The 19,872-nt window shown below is 38.3% G+C and overlaps 1 protein-coding gene across 1 annotated transcript in view; it reads left to right on the top strand.

Moving 5' to 3' along the window:
- Window positions 1-19,872, top strand: part of RAB20 (RAB20, member RAS oncogene family) — a 30,513-nt gene that overhangs the window by 5,669 nt on the left and 4,972 nt on the right. The gene's annotated exons all lie outside the window — the stretch shown is intronic.

Raw genomic sequence — 19,872 nt, 5'->3', positions numbered from 1 at the left:
TTGAATCAGAACAAAGAAAGAAAATGATTAAATGGTTTCTTTTCTTCACAAGTAAAGATTAAATTAACTACTCTGACGTTATGCTGGTTTTGACTTTTAGAAGTAGAGGATTACAATAGTGGAAAAGAAGCTAGAGATGAGGTAGGTAGGTTAGTCAATGCCAAAGAGGTCTCTGAGGCATGTAGGAAAGTCTTTCTGAACCAAATGAAATGGTGACAGAGCAGCAGTTAGCACTGAGTGTTCTTAAATGTGTCATGAGGAGTTTGCTTGTTGGAAGAGTTTAGGGGATATCATCTCAAAACATGTCTTGGGCATCTGGGATCATTTAGTGAGGAAGGCTGCTGAGTATATATCTGTGCTCAAGAGGCAGGAGCTTACCCGAGGTATGAGGCAGAAATTATAAAGAATAAAATTCCTTAACTTAGTCATGCCTCAGGCCAGTTGCCCAAAAGGCTTGGATTTTTGTTTTTGCTTTTTGCCTTTGGGAGAATTAACCTGCAGAGTATGGTGTTGGCCTCAGTGTGTTAGTTGCTCATCATGATTGCATGTAAAACAACAACAGCTGAGGATCAGCACTTCATCCACAAGCAGCGTGGCTTCCTTGGGATCACTGTGTACATTTACAGTACCTGGATCTTGAAAAGGAAATTGTAAGAGTGAAGGTTCAAAGTGACACTATGGCTAGCTACTGAGAAAAATCTCTTGTATACGTGAGGAATACCCCTGAAGAGAGTTTGCTGTCAGTGGGCTCTTTATCTAAAGCTTCTGAAGCAGATTCAGGGACAGGAGTAAAGGCTTAGCTTTCAACCATCCCTGGAACGCCAGTTTTGTGGTTGTGAAACAGTATGAGATTACTTTTTTCTGAAATGAATATTTCATGAAAAGAGCAGAATAACTTGTGAAGTGATTAAAAGTGTGAAGAAATAATGAATTGTCTGGTAGAAGTTCAATTTTCCATGTCTAACAAAAATACAACGATACACAAGTGAAGTCAAATTTCACTGCTGATGAAAGAAAGTGTTTTTGTATAGAAACGAAGTAAGGATATTGAAATATCTTGTCAGAGAGCATACCTATAAAAAAGAAACAGGAGACAAAAGCAACACACTTTGTTTATTCACCTATGGCCAACTTGCTTTATTGAAGGAGGAATTTTGTTTCTAACATGCAATTTTCACACTGAGCCTTGCAAAGGCAAGCTGGTGAGAAGGGTAAAACACTTTGTGCGAGTACGTGATGCAGGCTGAGATAAATGTCATGGATGAACCTCTGGGGTGACTTCTGTATTTCAGCTCCCATGTTAAATCCTCACTTTGCATGTGGTATTTAGTAATAGCGTGCAATGTGGCTGAACATTTCTAGCCTGAGGGAGAAGCTACTTGACCTTCTCTGAATAGTAACACAGTGACCTGGCTAAAGCTGTCCAGCTGTCCATGGCGTTGTGGCTTGACAAAAATTAGCAGCTTTGGAGTCCTCAGTAGCACCTCAGCTTCTGTAACAAAAGAGGTTGCTTTTGCTTTCTAGTTTTAGCCTGAAGTGAGGCCTGAGTTTGAGAGTCACATTGTAAAAGTGTGGTGAGGGGTTAATATTGGTCATTTTCAAGTACCCCTGAGTGGATGGTGGAAGGAAGAGCAAGAATATATGTTTGTCTAAGCTCTGGTGTATGGCTTGTGTTCTTGTTTTACTGTGAAAATTTTGCTTCTTGGCTTTGACTGACACAAATGAGTTTGTGTAAGTCCTTGAACTGAATGAATGCATCTGTCTTAAAGCCATGTTTTAAAGCTGCAGACCCTTGGTTGGAATGATACTGAGAATCTTCATAACAAAGAGTTTGTGCTTTTGGCATTGTATCCTTTCTTCTTTGCTTACTGAAGGAAGAGGTGTATTTTCAAGATATCTCTGTCAAAATTGACAACAGAAAGGTGTTGACTGTCTGCTTTCTGACAGTACTGAAAATGTATGAGTGAGAGAGACATGAACAAGAGAAACGGTTAGCTAGACAACATAAAGGTAACGGCAAAGGTTCTGACAATAGTTTCTGACATGGAAATTCCTCTTCCTGATAGATTGGGAATATGTGGGAGAAATTGCAGTAAATTTCAGAAGGTTATCTGAGAACTGGATTATTTGCTTCAATAAAACTGATCTCTTAGTAGGGTATGTGTAAAGGCATACATAGTTGTTGCACGTAAGAAAGCGAGTTATTAATGTCCTGTTGTGCCCTTCAGTTTGACTTTAGAATTTTGAAATGTATACCTGAGATGCCTATGAAATGACTATTATTTCAACAGTTTGAGAGTAAGGGGGAAAAGAAGGATTGGTTGGGATACTTTTTTCCCTAGCACTTCTCTTTCTAGCTGAGTAAATACTGTTGCTTAGAAAAGCAAAAATGTTTCATTAGCTGTAAAATCAAAATGAATGAGTACAAAGTAACTCATGTTGACTCAGTTCTGGGATAGCTGGCACATTCCACAATGAAAACCAAACAGCTTTTAAAATTAGTAGTGTGTGTTTAAGGGCCTGAACTTAGACTGTCTGGGTTGTGATGTCTTCTTTTTTTTTTTTCCTGTTGACTGTGCAATGAACTTTTACTCTTTCCTTCAGAAAGAAGGTGGCAGTAGGTGCTTAGAACACAAATACAGAGCAGGTAACTAGATGTTAATTGTATGTTTTTTACAATTAATTCTTTGAGGCTGATGTATGGGAAGTACTTTTCGCTTGGACACATGCAATGGTACCTAAATGTCAAAGCCGGAGAGACTCACAGCCAGCCTCATGGGGCCTTAGTTGAGCTGTTCCTGATACTTAGGCTAGTTTCGGTATCTTTACTTCACATTGTGGTTACATTTTATATCATAGATGAATTTTTTGCTTCTCTGTTACTATCTTGGGTTGAACCCACTAGCCATGTGAGCTTCCAAGCCATTTCTCATGTGGCAGTGTTTTGCTGTGTATCACTGCCTGAACTGAAGGTGCACTTAGTGTAGTTCTTTGTCTGAGTCACATTGTACTATTGCAAAATATCCAAACAAGTAACCTTTGTTTGGGTCTCTGTAGTGGATACATTTGGAGCCATTAAAAATTATGAAACAGAATAATTTTCTTTCCCAAGTCTAAATGGTTTCCTTTTTTCCATGTGAACCATGGATAGAACTTCCTGGAATTTGATCAAAAGGCATCAAACCTTCGAAAAAAATCAAAAATTCATTTTCCTGTGCCTGCATATTGCCTATAACTTCATATGCAGTAGCTGAAGATATGCGTAGGAAATGAGATTTGAACTTGATGATTGGACTTAGCTTATGCAAGTGGTACTGCTGAGAGCAGAGTTGGTCAAAAGAAATGTATTTGGGTCTTGTTTTTGCTTTCAATTTGAATTAATTCTCAAGATAAGTAGTTTGCCATCCTTTACCATAGATTTCCTAATCTTACTAAGCTATCTAGGTGTGGGGAAAAAACCCCAAATGTAGGAGAGACTTTCTTAATGTAATTTTTAAAAGGCAGGTAGATAATCACATGTGTTTTGTGAATCTTCTGATATATTTGTCAATTTCTTAGGAAGCAGACTACAATTGAAGTTGGCTTTGCACAGGCTGACAGGGAGCCATTCATGGAAGAATTCTGCTGACAGTCTGAAGACCCACTTGAGCTCGAATTTGTTAGTGTTTTGTAGATAAAACAAAAAGAGGAAAATGCTTTTGCCTTTTTACCAGCTCATTTTGAGAAAAAACACATTTCAGTCTATTTTGTAGTGTGGTGGAAACCTCATGTACAGGACTCCAGGAGGAGAGACACTTAAAACTTTCAACACTCAAACTAGCTAACACCTTATTATGAGGTAAAGATTCTGTGTGTTCAAGTTCTTTCTATTTCACTCTTTCACTTTTGTTTTTTCTTTTTACCTGTTTTTTGTCATGAAAATAACTCATCATATCCTCAGCTATGGAGAATACCTTTTTCTCTTTTTTCTGGTCTACAGAAATTATTGGAATAACTTTGTTCAATAATGATTAAGCATCTGATGTGGCTGCTTTTCCCTGTTCTCTCAGCATCTCCTGTTAATCCACTGACTTTTTTTTTCCTTTAATCTGTTATGTGTTTTAATATTTCTAACCCTTATTTTTCATACCTCAATTACTACACATTACTGAGAAAAGATATTGTCCTGCCACCCAACTACTCCTGTGTACTTAGTTTAAACATGGTGGTCTTCAGTACAGCTGAAAATAGCAGGACACTTTTGTTTTACATTATGCAGCTGATGGTTACTTACAAACTTTTAGTCATATGTAATATTTGACTATAGATATTTAAATATTTGAGATTTAACTTTTAATTATATCATGATCTGTAAAATGAAAGATGGCTTGCTTAGACTTTCAGGAAAATATTCTTACAGGAAAAACACATAAACTAGAAACCATTTAGGAGGTGAAGCAACTAATGTGTAGTATACTTCATGAGGATTGTGAAGCAAAAGGTAGATTTAAATAGACTTTAAAACAAATGTCTAAATGCTAGTCATTGACTGGGTAATAATTTCTCTACATGGGGTTGACCAACTTTGAGTGGACTGAGAGCAGCCCTGCAGAGAAGGACTTGGGGTGTGAGTGTGTGAAAAACTGAATATGATCCAGCAATATGCATTTGCAGCCCAGAAAGCAAACTCTGTCCTGAGCTGCATGCAAAGCAGCATGATCAACAGGTCAAGGGAGATGATTCCCTCTACTACGCTCTTGTGAGTAGTATCTAGAATACTGCATCCAGCTCTGGTGCCCCCAACATAAAAAGGACTTACACCTGTTGGAATAGGTCCAGAGGAGGGCCACAAAGATGATCAGAAGGCTGGAACACTTCTCCTGTGAGGACAGGCTGAGAGAGTTGGGATTGTTCAGCCTGGAGAAGGCTCCAGGGAGACCTTATAGCAGTCTTCTGGTAACTAAAGGGGCCCACAAGAAAGATGGGGAGGGACTTTTTACATGGGCATGGAGTGACAGAACAAGGTGTAGTGGCTTCAAACTGAAAGAGAGGGAATTTAAATTAGATATAAGGAACAAGGTCTTACCTGTGAGAGTGGTGAGGTTGCACAGAGAGGTTGTGGGTTCCTCATCCCTGGAGATTGAATGGTGCTTTGAGCAGCCTGGTCTAGTGAAAAGGTGGCCCTACCCATGGCAGGGAGTTGGAACTAGATGATCTTTAAGGTCTTTTCCAAACCAAACAATTCTGTGATTCTAAATTTGATTTCTACTAAAGCTCATGTTCCCAATCCATGCAACAACAGCACTATAAAAACATATTGTGATATTGTGCCCTGGTTGCAGTGACCTTCAGTTGTGCTCCTGCTTCCCTTTCCCGGAGTGATTTGGGTTGACTGACTTCCCTTTCTGGTTGTGCTGGTTACTTCAACAATGTGGCTGGAGCTTTATGCAGTTTAGTGCCTTGTATTATGAAAGTCTTCAGAAGTTCAGTTTCTGTTCTTCATAGTGGTGCCTGTGATCTGGAGGTACAAATCTGTTCCTCTCTTCTTAATTGCTGAAGTGAGAAATAAAGCTCTTGGTTATATTTTAGTGAGATTTTTGTTTATTATTTGTTTCCATTCTCCAGCTGTCATTTGCTCTCAAAAAAGAAAAACCCTCAAAAACTCCCAAAAAGCAAAGCTTTTGGTTAATTAACAGTCAAGAAAAAGGACCAGTAACTGTAGCAGTTTTATAGTTAAAAAATGAACAAAAGAAAAAGCTTTATATAGTTGAATTGTCATCTTCCAAGCTTCATAAAAGGAATCACTAAATCTTGTGGGTTGCTGCAAGTGAGACGTTTTAAAACAAGAAAACATCAGTGGTAAAAGAGTGACTTTTTTTTTTTTCCCTTCTTCCTAATACAAGCTGTTGCTCATTTAAAAAGTAAATCTCTAATTTTCTGAAACTAAAAATATCTTCAAACCACTTGGCTCTTCCAACTTCCACCGGTATGATCACTTCTTGTTTTTGTGAGGAGGAACATTCACTCTTTACCTACTGTCTTTATGACATGAACTTGCTCTCCCACAGCAGATAGCTGTATAACACACTCATATTGTTTACTTTACCTCTCTTCGTACTTTAACATTGAGCAATGTGGAAAAGGCATTCAATGTCTTTAATTCTTGCGGAAGTCTAGTGGAAGCAGGATAGTTGGTATCTAAATTCTTTTTGCTTGGTAGAGCATTTTGTGATGTAGAGATGCTGCCTCATTGCTTTAATTATGAAAGAAAAGAATGTAATGCATGCAAATCTGCAGGCAGTTCCCTTCTGGTAAGAAGCTTCCTCTCATGGTATGAGAGTTGAATTGATAGATACTGTACAGTAGTAATACTGCTCTTTGTAGCTTATTTTGCATAGAAAGTTCAGAGCTGAGTCGTTTGTATTTTTCAGTAGTATCCTCTTTGTGCTAGATTGGAGAACGTTAGTGAGATGAGATTGGGGTTTTCTGTTTGTTTTGGTTTGACTTTTTTTTTTTACCATGCTTGGTTTTTTTTGTTTCATTTCTTTCATCTTCCAATTAATGCCTCTAAACAATGAATACTAAATATGTTCTTAAGAGTTTGGGAAGAGAAGCGAGAATTGGAACTATAAGGGAGTTGTAGTGATGGAAATGTGTTTCAATGTCATGTTTTCTTCTTAGCCAGTGCAAGTTTTGAAAACACAAGGAACGTGTGCTGTGATTAAAGTTTTCTGAATGCAGCAAATGAGTTTGAGTACAATTCCTTAAAACCCAGGTGGCAGCTGTATGTCTAGCATGGTCTTGTACTTTGGGTGCTTGCTGAAAGTGGACCAGCAGAACTTCCTCCTGCTTTTGACAAATAGCAACTATCCAGAAGTGCACTTCAGCTGCACAGAAAGTGATGGCAGTTGGAATAGGAGCAGTTGTAAGTGTAAATTATGTATGAATTAATTGTGTATACTCTTTATTGAGAACCTGCCTGTAAATGAACCAACATTGAAACAAACGATAAAAATATCTGTCTATTGAATGGGCTTAGGTTTCTGTTCCTCATTACTAATGTGAGTTCCTCTTAAAACAAAAGAAGTAGATTTTTTTTCATTCAGTTTGTAAAACCCATGGTATTTACTTCTACTCATGTAACAAGATTTTAATGTTTTTCAAATTGCTAGCCAAGGCTGGTTGAAAAGTCAAACAGTATCACAAAACAGGAGCTAGCACATAGTTATCTACTACAGCTGAGTTTAATTTCACCAGAAGAGAATTCAACCTTAAACAAGAGGTGCTTATATAGTCTGGTGGAGCAGACCATCTGTGAGTCAATTGGTCTGACAACCATAGATTCCCAAGACTTTTCAGACAACTCTGTTATTCCTTATGTATGCAAGAATCATTTCTCATATTTGAAATGTGTGACACAAAAGGTCACTTCTGACAAGAAAACCTAACAGCTCTTGAATTCTCTTTTTGTCTCTGTTTCTCAGAACATGAATGTTGTGATTTGTAGACACATTTTTTTAAATTTTATTTTTAGTGCTCAACAGTGATGACTACCAGCATTCAGCTGCTGCCAGGCACTAACCTCTGGTCTGAAAAAGCTAGGCCATTTGAAAGTATTTCTAGTCCTCCTCTTCGTATCATCTACTCCTAATCAACCTGGAAAGTAATATAAAAGATCTATGAAAATATTGCTTGAGGTACTGTCTACATACAAAATTAATTACTAAGTCAATTTTCTAAAGGAATTGTGGCCAATATGCTTGGTTTCCTCCCTCTATACTGTAGGGCCCCAGTGTATGTACTGAAGAAAGCCATTCTGCTGCTGTGGTAGAGGAGGATGGTCTCTGGCTGTGAGGAAGTGAGAGAAGGTCCATTCTCAGAGATATGGGACTGGGCTGTTCTCAGTCTTCCAGGCTGGTTACTGAAGGCTATTAAGCTCTTGCTTGGGATGCCTCAGTGCTATGGTAAAAGCACCCTGGAGATCCCTGAAAATGTCTGAAGACTGATCTTTTTGCAGTGCCTTAAAACCCTCTGGCCAGCATTCTGAGAGGGTCCTCTGGTGGAGCACTGTGCGAGAGGCAACACTGGGCTCTGTCAGCCCATTGCTTGCTGCTAGTGCTTCCAAAGTATTGATAGCAGGATGGAAACATGTGTCATTGAAGTGGAGCTGATAGAAAATAGGTGCTACTGTAGCTAACATTCTTGAAAATTAAGCTGTCTTGTGGATCTGTGAAAGAGAAAGCTACCTTACTGTGTTATTGTGTGGCTCTCCTTGGGTTAGTGTGCACAAATCTGCACTTTGGTTCCTATACTTGAGAAGAAGAGATTTGAAGACTGATTAAGCCATTTAATTTTACTTCTGGTTGGCTACAAAACTTAATCCAAAGAGAATCTGCAGTCAGTAACAGTGAACTCTTTTTCTCCTCTAAAATGTCATTGTCCTTAATTAAGACATTTGTGAAGTTCATGGTGTTTCTTCACTCATAAAATGGTATTGCACATCATCTTGGTTGACTTGCTAAGCATGTAGTTACCCTTCTGCAAAAAGATTGGTACGTGTGTAGTTACCCTTCTGTAAAAAATCTTTACAGAGATTTTTTTTTAAATTGTAAAGAGATGTCTAAGGCAAAAGGAAAGTATCTAGTGAGGAAGTTGCAAAAGTTAAAGAAACTTAATACGGGAATAAAAATGAATAAAACCAGGAAACACTTCTTGTCTCTGAGGGAGCAGGCAGATGCTGACTTGCTAACTCTGCACTGAGACCTAGCAGGAATGCCTGACGAGTTGGTGGCATTTCAGAGTGCTTATTAAGTTTAGCAGGGTTATCTTGATTAACCCTACCCATCTCTGAATTTATTTTCACTTTTTAAAATTGCACACCTATGTCAATGTTTGCTTGGGTGAACTGGAAGCCAAATTAAGTTGCCAGTTCCTTGTTGAGCAATATAAAATGTCAAGTGACTTCCAGGCCCCACGGTGCCAGTTAAACTGTGCGTAAAGTATACCTGGCCACGCATTCCTGCCCAAGCTAAGGACCTGCTTCTAAGTTTGAAGATCAAACTTTGTGAAGGAGTATGGGCTTTGAAGATCTTCTTTCTGGGTGACTCTGAAGGTAAGGACCTGGTAACAGCCTCTGCTTAGGAGTTGCATAGAGAAGTGGGCTTACCTGCAATGCCTGTTTGCCTGTCGAAAGGATTTGTAAATTTAAGGAAAAAGTGTCAGTTTTCAGGTACTGGAAAGAAAAAATACTGCTGGTTTTAGAACTCATTCTGTGGCAAATGAATTGCTTTTCAGTAAGAGGGATTTTTCTTTCAGGAGAAGGATTGGCCTTCCAGAGGGCTTTGCAAAGGAAAGGCTTCTTGCCCAACCCAAAAGTGAGTGTCTGTTTTACAGCCTCATCCTGTCACTGGCCTCTTTGTTACCCACCACTGATCAATATTTGATCTTCAATCTCTGCTACTGCAGTTAAGTGTTCAGTGCTATTGCTTCCTGCAGAACTCTTCCAAAGTAAACTTGAAGGGGTACTTTTTTTTTCACCTCATGGTTTGCTTCCAATCATGTCTTTCCTTAAGAAGGTCATCTGCCAAATGACCATTTATTTTTAAGTAGCAGTTTAAAATTGCCTTTTAAACACCAAGCTCTAGATGAATTTTATGTTAATGCTTACATTGTGCTCAGATGTAAATTTCTAAGTTCCTCCTTGCATTCTTGCTCTCATTTTAGTGCAGGCATACAGGAGCTTCCTGAATTTCTTTCTCAAGCACCCTGCTATGTTTTAGAATCATAGAATCGTTTCATCTGGAAGAGACCTTTATGATCATTGAGTCCAGCCTTTGTCCCAGCCCTATCAACCACTAGACCATTTCCCTAAGTGCAACATCCAACTGTCTCTTAAACACTTCCAGGAATGGTGACTCCACTACCTCTCTGGGCAGCCCGTCCCAATGCCTGACAACCCTTGCAGGAAAGAAATTCCTCCTCATTATCTAGGCTGAACCTCCTCTGGTGCAACTTGAGGCTGTTTCCTCTTGTGGTATTGCTTGCTACTAGGGAGAACAGACCAATCCCCGCCTCACTACAGCTTCTTTTCAGGTAGTTGTAGAGAGCGATAAGGTCTCCCCTGGGCCTTCTCTTCTCCAGGCTAAACAACCCCAAATCCCTCAGCTGTTCCTCATGTTCCAAATCCTTTACTAGCTTGATAGCCCACCGCTGGATCCTCTCCAGCACCTCAACATCCTTCTTGTAGAGAGGGGCCCAAAGCTGGACACAGTATTCGAGGTGTGGCCTCACCAAAGCCATGTACGGGGGAATGATCACCTCCCTCCTCCTACTGACAACACTGTTCCTGATACAAGCCAGGATGCCATTGGCCTTCTTGGCCACCTGGGCACATCTTGGTCATGTTCAACCACTGTTAACCAACACTCCCATGTCCCTCTCTGCCTGGCAGCTTTCCAGCCAATCCTCCCCAAGCCTGTAGCGCTACTGGGGGTTGTTGTGGCCCAAGCGCAGGACCTAGCACTTGGCCTTATTGAAACTCATAGCATTGGCCTTGGCCCAGCCATCTAGCCTATCTAGATCTCTCTGTAAAGCTTCCCTTCCCTTAAGCAGATCAGTACTTCCTCCTAATTTTCTTTTCAGTAGAGACAGTGTTGTTTCTAGATTTCAACTGGATTTCTGGTAAAGCATTTACTTGCAGACAGGATAATTATGTCCCATAGGCCTGGCATGCCCTGATTTCTTTTGCCAGACTTCAGTGTTTAATAAAACATCTTCTTTATACAACTGTGATGTTTCAGAGGGAAATAGATAAATACTGCTGTTGGTTTTTCAGTTGGTATTGAAGATGCACTCGAGATATGCTTGCTGGTCTGACAGGGCTAAAGTTAATTCTACTCATCTTTTTTTGAGGCACTACCCTTCCAGACAGCTGAAAATATGTGAAGTGCTTGAAGCTTCTGGGGTTATTCTCCTGTAAATAAACACAGTACATCAAGAGGACTAAATAAAATTAGGTAGTTTGAGTAAAGTAAGTCTTATCTAGCTAAATGAAAAGGTTGTTCAAGATTGTAGAGGTGAAAATGGAATCTTTAGTAACAAACAGGGTTGGTTGTTTTGGAGTTTTTATAGGTCTGGCCAAAGTTTTTGTCAGTAAAAACATGCTAGGTAGCATGGTTGGGATGTTTCATGTTACTAGGCATAATATCATTAAATTTAAAATTTTAGATAGAAAGTAAGTGGGCTTAATTTCGTTATTAGATTGTTAAGTTCTGATTTACTCTTGTCAGTGAGAAAAATAATTTTGTATTTATGCAACAGAACAGATTCCATGTACTCTTTTTGTCCCAGAAAAGCTTAAAGTAGTTCATGGGCTAAGTCTTGAAGATAACAGATATCTTCTCTGATAGTATTTCTTCTCCTTTACATACAAGTTTTGTAGCTCCCGTATCTGGTGAAGACACTGATAGTTATAGACACCATGAATATGCATTAGCTTAAAGACACTCAGTTTATAAGTCTCTTTATAAAAAAAAATGATTGCAGCTTGAAATATGCAGACCTAACAAATGTGTAAGGCTGCAAATGAAGAGAGACTAATGGTGTGGTGCACTGGTAATGGGTCAAACTAGATTCATTTGGGTCACAATATGTATTTTGCAAGGTCCAGTGAGTTGGTAGTAGATGTCAAACTAAGTTCTTGGTACTTCATGGTGTCCCAAAGCCTACAAGCTGTTCTGAAAGTATATCAGGTGTAGAGAGAGATCAAAATAGTGAAGAAATTAAGTAACCTCATAGTTTTGGTGAGGCTCTTTTACAGTCTTGATTATAGAACAATATGTAAAATTAAAGAGCTGTATGTATGTAGAGGAATCTGCCAGAGAGCCTGAATATGAAAAAATGTTGATTTCTCTGGTCTAACAAGAAGGAGATTAAGTCACACAGAACTACTTTTTAGGGGAGAGTGTGGCATTTCGGGGAATGTGATGTTTTTTAGTTTTGGGATTGTTTTGTGTTTTTGAAGGGGATACTTTCACCTTCATGTAGTATCAAAATTCATAGTCTGAAAGCTGCAATACAGCAAAGTAATTTTGAGATATTAACTTTTCTTTCTTTGTCTGCTTTATATAATACAAATTCCTTGGTCACAAGACAAGGGCTGAGTGAAATTCTATCATCTTTATTGTGCAGGAGATCAGACTGAAATTAGGATTACACTTGATCTGTGGCTTTGCTCTGTGATTTGTATTTTCTATTGTGTTGGGTTTTTTTTTTTTTTTCCCCCTCTTCTCTCCCGTGTTAATTTGATCTTCTCCTTCCATTGAGTGTGTCTGACAGGTCTGTCTTTGGGAACCAGTAATGGAAGACGTCACTGCCAGTTATGGAATGAAAATGGGCAAACAGCTCTTCAGGTCTGGATTAAAAAAAAATCTGGCAATATTTAAACTAGTTAATGACTAAATAATACAAGATTTGACAAGATGAGTGAGGGATGTTTATTATAGTTGAGGTGTGGGTGAGAGGGTTTCATCTGCAGTAATCAACTTCTTTTGACACCTCAGTGACTTGTCTTGCTCTGCAGGATGTAGCAATGGATTGATCGTCACCAGCGTAAGCTGCCTAGACATATCTGCTTTTAGTTTAGCTGTCTTCAGAAAATTAAGCTTTTACTTAAAAGCACATTTCTCTAGAAACTGTCACACTGTTAACTGTCAAAAAAACCCACAGCACATTTTAACCCCATGTTTCATTTGTAGATTCTTTAAAGAAGTGCTGTGAGTTAAGACTGCATGTCTTTTGAGTCATTTCTTCAACACATCAGAAAAATGTTGTGACTAGACATCTATTTTGAAGCTTCTAACAGCACAAACCTAGAAAGATAACCTTCATGGAAGATAGGAAATAAAACTAACTTTGCAGCAAAAATTCCCCTTATTTTATGGTTTGCCATTTTTATTAAATGGAGTTTTATATGTGCCCTTTTGTTGAAGAAGAACGACAAGGTGTCTTCTTCAGATAAAGCTCAGGTGATCCTGTAGATGGTTAACCATGTTGTATGGAGTCTGGCATATGACGTGCAGTGTACCACACTGACATTATTCTTGTGTAACTTCTCAGTGTGCTACTTCTCTTGATGATAAAAGGCCCATTTAAGTTAACTTCTTTGGAAGAATTGTTTTATGTGAATTGTGCCAAAGTATTACTTTTGGAATGTTAATTGAGTTGATATTTTAATAGCAATTAAAGAGTGGGTTGAAACTGCTTGACCTGTTGGTAAAGTTCAAGTTTGACAAGGGAAAGTTGTTCTTGGAAAGGATGGGGGTGTGATGGGAGTTGTTCTCCCAGTCAGTCACGTCTGTCTTGAGTGGGTTGTGCTATAACTGTGCTGTGGGTGTACCTTGCAAAAAAAAAAAAGATGAAAATGAAGCACAGCCAAAATAGAATTCTGAGTGCTTTTTACTGATAAATACATGAAAGGAGAAGCAGATTAATATTGGCTGCTGCTGTCATTTATTTTAACAGGCTTTTAAGGTGACTTTCCCAGTGGAAAGGTTGTAAACTAGGAAGAAGCTTGAATCTGTAAAAAAATATAGAGCGCATTGCTACTAGCAAAGTTACTAATCCTTTTAAGGGAAGGCTTATCTTTCAGAATGTAAGTGAAGTGGCCAGAGTTTTAGGCAAAATCTTTTACCTACTTCATGGTTGTTGATCCCTGCTGAAACATGTCCTGCAAACCTTGTATGGCATATCAGTTATTTTCAGTTGTTACATTTAAATGGGAGGAGAAAGAAGTAGACTGAAAGAAATCTCGACATAGCTTTTTTTTTTTTTCATTAAATGTATTACTATTCCTAGGTATGAAATTTCCATTTCTAGTAAGTAAATGTCCCCCTTTTCTTTATTTCACATGTCTTCTAGTGATTATTTTTGTTTGTAAAGATTCTGAAGGGATTCCTTTTTCAGTCCTACTGGTGATGATAAAAAATTGAATTCATATGCTGCCTTTATATTGGAACAAGCAGAAAAAGCAAAACCTCATTCAGGATCCAGGATGTGGCTTTTTTTTTCTCTGTAGTTTGCCTTTATGCTTTTAAAAAAACTTAGTTTTTCCATCTCTATCCTGCTTTCCATAGCTGTTTTATTTTTGTGTGGAATGTAGTAGGGGGTGGAAATATATGATTTGTGTTTTTAATGTTCTTAACTAAAGCAGTGGATGTGAGAGCCAGTTGCCTTTCTTAAGGCCTACCAGTAGTGCTGATGTGGACTAGCCTATCAGGGAGTAGTAGTCTTCTCTTGCCAGAATGTTAACAGCTAATTTAGATGGCAGAAAGGATGTTGATTTTATTGCATAAAGGAGTGGAGATAAAGAATGAGTTTTATTTTTTTCCCCTAGCACATTATATGGAAGACAGAATCCTCAGTAGCAGACCTTGATGCTTGGTAATGCTAATCATCTCATGCAGTTTTCCTTGAATACTACATCTCTTATTCTGTGCAGAGTGCATGAATATCTCTTAAATATTCCTGCAAAAGTTTGAAGAAGTAGTTATCCTCCAAAGATAAAAGATAAAATTTATGCTCTTCTTCAAAATTGACTTTTAAGGACCAATCCTTTCTAACATCCCTTCAGTTATTCATCACTGTGTATTTTTCTCATTTTTGATTCCTATCAAAATCTAGGTTCCATAATAATACAGTTTACATATATTTTGGGATATGCTTTATCCCAGATGCTGTCGGATCACTAATGGTAGCTGAGCAGACTCTAAAACAACCCAAAAACTCTCTTGGATACTTGACTTAGCAGTTGAGAGTAAGTTGCATTTATAAATGGAGTAAGCTTGTCCCAATCACATATTACATTGAGCCTACTTGCTTGACAGACTGACTGATTTTTTTTTTTTTCTTTGGAGACCTGTATTGAAGAATTGTTATTTATTCAGTGGTCCTGTATCCCATGTGGCTATTATTTCCTTTTTCCATGTGCAGCTCTTTCTACTTTAAAGTGTGAAAATAAAGCCCTTTAGGTATTAAGATCAGTACTTTCCTATGTATGCTATATTCTACTTTGGCCAAGTCATCGATATCTTAATTTTAATATCTTAAATAGAAGCTTCTGAAATAGGACACACCTGGAATGTTGATTTGTAGCTAAGTAATGAGTATAAACAAAATAAATGTCTTGATTTTTTTTTTTTTAGTGGAGCTAGAGGTTTGTTGCATTCTGAAACTTCAATATACACAAGAATATTCTGTAACAAAGCATTGTGAATATTTAATACTAGGTGAGGGTGGAGCTTAAATTAATTTTCTAGTTCCTCTAGTTCAATTGTTTTAGTGGTTGGATTTTTTGAGGGATTGGTGGTGTGGTGTTTTTGTTGTTTCATTTTGCTGTTTGATTTTTTTTTTGTGTGTGTGTTTGGGAGAGGGGAAAAAACCCACAACAGAGACTTATTCTATGGGGGATGTTGTTGACTTTCTCTGATGTATCAGGAAATCGTGTATTCAGACAACTCCTCGATATGTAAAAATCGATCTCTCCGGTGTGTTCTGACTCATTTGTTTCTACTAACTCCTGCTTATATTCTCTGTGTTAATCCATTGGGATGGAGAGGATTTTTTTTTATCCCTAAGTAACCACAGGCATAGTCTGATTCTTAGTAAAGCTTCAGACTTCAAGAGAAATGTGACAAAGCTACCTAGAAGCAATAAATATCAATCTTGTCAGAGTTCTTTACTACCTTGGTCGTCTTCAATGTCGAAACTTTACAGCTTGACGCAACGTGTGGGTGGGGGAATTTTCCTGAAACCTTCAAGGACCTTTATTATTCATTCTTTGATAATCGGTAATGTCTTTGTATACGTGCACAAATAGGAGTTTCAGTTTCCAGCAGAATTGTTTCCCTTCTTGTTCTTTAAAGGATCATAACTTTGCTGCTTTTTCTGCAAACAGAAGGAAATGATGTTCCTTAAAAAGCAGCTGATTTGTCTGCTCTTGTGGTCACACGAATGTTCCCACTGAGGTAACTCCAGAGCATCAGGGTCACCCTTTGAACCTTCATCCACTGCAGCTGAATCCTCTACCCTCATTTCTTTCTAATACAGATCTCTGTGCTGTGTGTGTCATGGGTATCAAACTTTCTCTTTTCTTTCCTGTTTTGGCTATTTCCTTAGGGCACAGTTACTGTGTCCTAAGTGTACACAGTTACAGTCTCTGTGTGCACTTAAGAAGAAAGAGAATCTGAAAGGCAAAGCCTACCTGATGCCTTGTGTGTGCATTAATTCCTCTGTTGTTCAGAATACAATCTGGCTTAAGTTACACTCAAAATACTTGGAAGATACCCAATTTCTGGACTGCAAATTTTCTGGATAATTTTTGATGTGGTGTTACTGTGCTGTTATTCACCTTTGTGTATGTTTCCACACTACATATTTACTTTATGAACTCAGAACTTAAGACCCTGTTCAGACTGATATCAGAATAACAACACTTATTTTTTTCAGTACTTTCTGGAAGACCTTTTTAGCTCCTTTAATATTTGTGGTGTTTTATTCCCTTGAGTTAAAGCAACTGTCTCTCTTGCGTTCTTGTACGTGCTCAACACTGAGAGATTTAGAACTTGTTCTTCAGGTACAGGATTTCTTGAAAGACTACGTGTGTGGGAAGTTATGCCACTTAAGAAGATGTGGTGAAAGCCTTTGAAGAGGTGGTAGGTAGGTAAAGAACATTCAAATCTGTCTGGAGGGAATATTTTGCTCTCATAAACATCAACAGCAACTGCTTTGGATACCACCCCCAGGGACAGCAGGCTGGAGGAGAGCTCCAAGAAAGAGAAAGGGACAATCAGTGCCATCAATGATCCCACAGCTGGGAAGGGAAAGGAATGCTCAGTCAGACTGTGGTGTTGTCCTGTGAAAATGTTTACCTGAGCTGCTGCCTTCCAGCTGAGAGATTGAGAGTGCTGTAGGAGGCTGGCTAGACCACAGCCTAGGCTTATTTATTGAGCTGGCCTCTTGCAAGATCTGCTTTTCCCTTCTTTCTCCCTTTGGTTTCTTATAAACTTCATAGTATCGAGGTCCATTTGGCCCAGAGTTCTTGAATTTGACTATGGTGACCATCACAGAACTTTGAAAATGCTTGCTGGCTGCACTGTTACTGAGTGGTCTCCTGAGTGGGTCTCAAGCAGGGTTTCATATACTTGCTGGAAGAGTAGTGTTGCAGGTAGTGATATGGCCATATGGTTGTCGAGCTGTTGTAAGGCAAAATACAAAGATGAAATGAGATATGGGAATTAGTTTTGGAAACTTGATGTTAAGAGATTTCCCTAATGTTGTACCTTTTCAGCTGATTTGGTGGTTCTTGCAATTCCTTTGACTGCAAATTGTTTGAAGGTCCTGCCAGTCTTTCCCTTTTCCATTTTTTTTTAAGGGTTAAATTGTTTAGTTTTTGGATTTGGGGTTTACCATTTAATTTAGCTGTGTAAAAAATGTATGTGGTTGGAGTAGGACCAGATGGGTGCAGAGAAAGAAGTAACTAGCTGTAAAAAAGGAGGTAGCTGTTCTCATACAGTAAGTTTTTCACCATGATGCCTTATGCTATTTTGCCTGGCACATTGAAGACAGTTATTAGTTTAAATACTTTGTGTAGTTTTAGGGTGGTTATTTTATTTTTCTCATACCTAGGGTTTTTCCAGTCCTCAAGTGCCAGAAGTGGTCTGTACAAGCAAGCTGTGCTGAAAAAGTAAATGATGCATTTTTTCTGCATGTAGATTGTACTGTGTGGGTAAGCGAGAGAGACTCTAATTCCTCTGACATAATTAATCCCTTATGTGAGGTAAAGTCTTCTTACTGCTTCTTTCTCCTCTTCAACAATGTATTAGTTGTAGAAGTACACAGTTTGTAGTTTGTAGTGTAGAAGAGTCAGAGTTTATATTATGCTATGCAAGATTAGATTAGCATACAAATGCCACAAAACAAGTGACAGTGTTGTTCCAGTACTTGGTTGCTGTAGCAAATGACTCCGGGGGCTGGATCTTAAGGGCTTTGGCATCTGAAGTGGGAGAATGGAGGAGGATATATGTTCCATTGTGGTTTCCAAACTGCAGTACAATCAGGGTTCAGATGAAAACAAAGTCATGGCACAGACTTCTACGGAAAATTGGAGACTCAGTTGTAGTGCAACTGAAAGTAGGATGTTGAACATGACATTGGAGGAAAAAGTATAAAAGCACTGACCTCTTCCCTCTCCCATAACCCAAGCTCCCTCCCCTTACCCAACATATTGAAACAAGGGCATATAAATATTTTTCTCCTGCCTATCAGATGATGGGTTAAAGAATTTCTTTTGCTGGGGAAAAGTGAATTGGAGGTTATATGAAATTGGACAGAAGCAATTGTCCATAAACCTTCACCTAATGCTTTTTTGAACTCCATTCATTGATCTTTTTACCTCTGCAATTTCATGTAACACACTTTCCTGCACAGCAAAGAATTGGTAATGTTTAAAATACACATGTGGGGTTTTTTTAATGCAAAATCCTCATTTTCTGTGTTACAAGAAAGAATAAATAGTTTTTTGTGGGTTACTTTGTCAGTATTATTCCTGAATTTATAGGTATCTGTTTATCCTCTTTTTTCCAATCATTCACCAGCCTAAGAGATCCCATGACTTTTTCTTCCTCATGCAAAAGTTTTGCATACTCCTGAGCATCCTCATCAGCTTCCTTTTATACCTCTTTATAGTGCACACTGTACCTTTTCAAATATATATCCCTGACAGTTAACAGAATTTCACTCAGTGTTAAAGGAGGGTGAACTTTGGATTTCATGTTCTAGCTTGACATTTTCCAGTTTTATTTTACTGATAATGATGGATTCTTTGTCTGTCTTCTGGCCACTGTGGAGCAGAGTTATGAAGTTTATCAAAGGACTTACTACAGTGACTCAAAGATCTATTTTAAGTTCTGTTTCTGACTGGAGATAAGCTCTCGGCTATTTTTAGACAGTGTATGTTTGTGTGCAGATGTGTTTTCCCTATATATGCTGACCTATATTTTTCAGCATGATTTTTTTCTGTCTTGTTCCACAGTTGTTTAGAAGGATTTCACGGTGCTGTAACTTGTGGTAGTCAGTAGCTTTGTGCGGAAAATGAATGTAATCAGATCACTTCTAGATTTTCTATACATGGAGGCTCTGTGCAAAGGGACTTAACAAGAGAGTTGAAAAATTCTGATGATTCTTGGGCTAGATGATCTTTTGAGGTCCCTTCCAGCCCTTAAGATTCTGTGATTCTTAAATGTCCAGAAGAGCATATTTGACTCTTTTTTTGTTTCCTCTCTTCTCTCCTTTTTTTTTTTTTTCCCTTTAATTACTTTGTGTATTCATTCACACATCTATTCTGTAGTAACCTAAGGCTGGTGGCTGGTTGAAATCTAATGTGTTTTATCTTTTTCTTGATGGGGTTATAAGAGCAAAGTGAATGTGCTACAGCAGACTCTACATATAACTGATATATGTGGAAAGTTGCAGTTCTTGATAGGAAAAGAAAACACTGTCTTCTGCCTCATTTCCCTTAATCCCTTTGCAACTGCTGAAGAATATTGTTTGCTTCCCAGAATTTAAAGAGTAAATTTTCTTTTCTGATAAATTTGAAGCAGACCATCAAGGTTTAGCTGTAAAGGCTGGTACATACTCTCTGAAGATCAAGGAAGAAGAAATGTTTTGTTATTGACTGTTGGTTATTAAGTGATGGTCAGGACAACTTAAAAGAGAAATTGCTCTGAAAATGTAGTTAGAGTTCTCTATATTGTGTGTGTATAATACTCTAAAAGAAACATGAGCACTTCTGGTGGGACAGGTGTGTATCAATACAGGCACTGAAAGCAAGCAGTCTTT

This window comes from Colius striatus, chromosome 1 (assembly GCF_028858725.1).
Source record: "Colius striatus isolate bColStr4 chromosome 1, bColStr4.1.hap1, whole genome shotgun sequence".
Taxonomy (NCBI): domain Eukaryota; kingdom Metazoa; phylum Chordata; class Aves; order Coliiformes; family Coliidae; genus Colius; species Colius striatus.
This window is presented reverse-complemented; position numbering and strand designations above follow the sequence as displayed.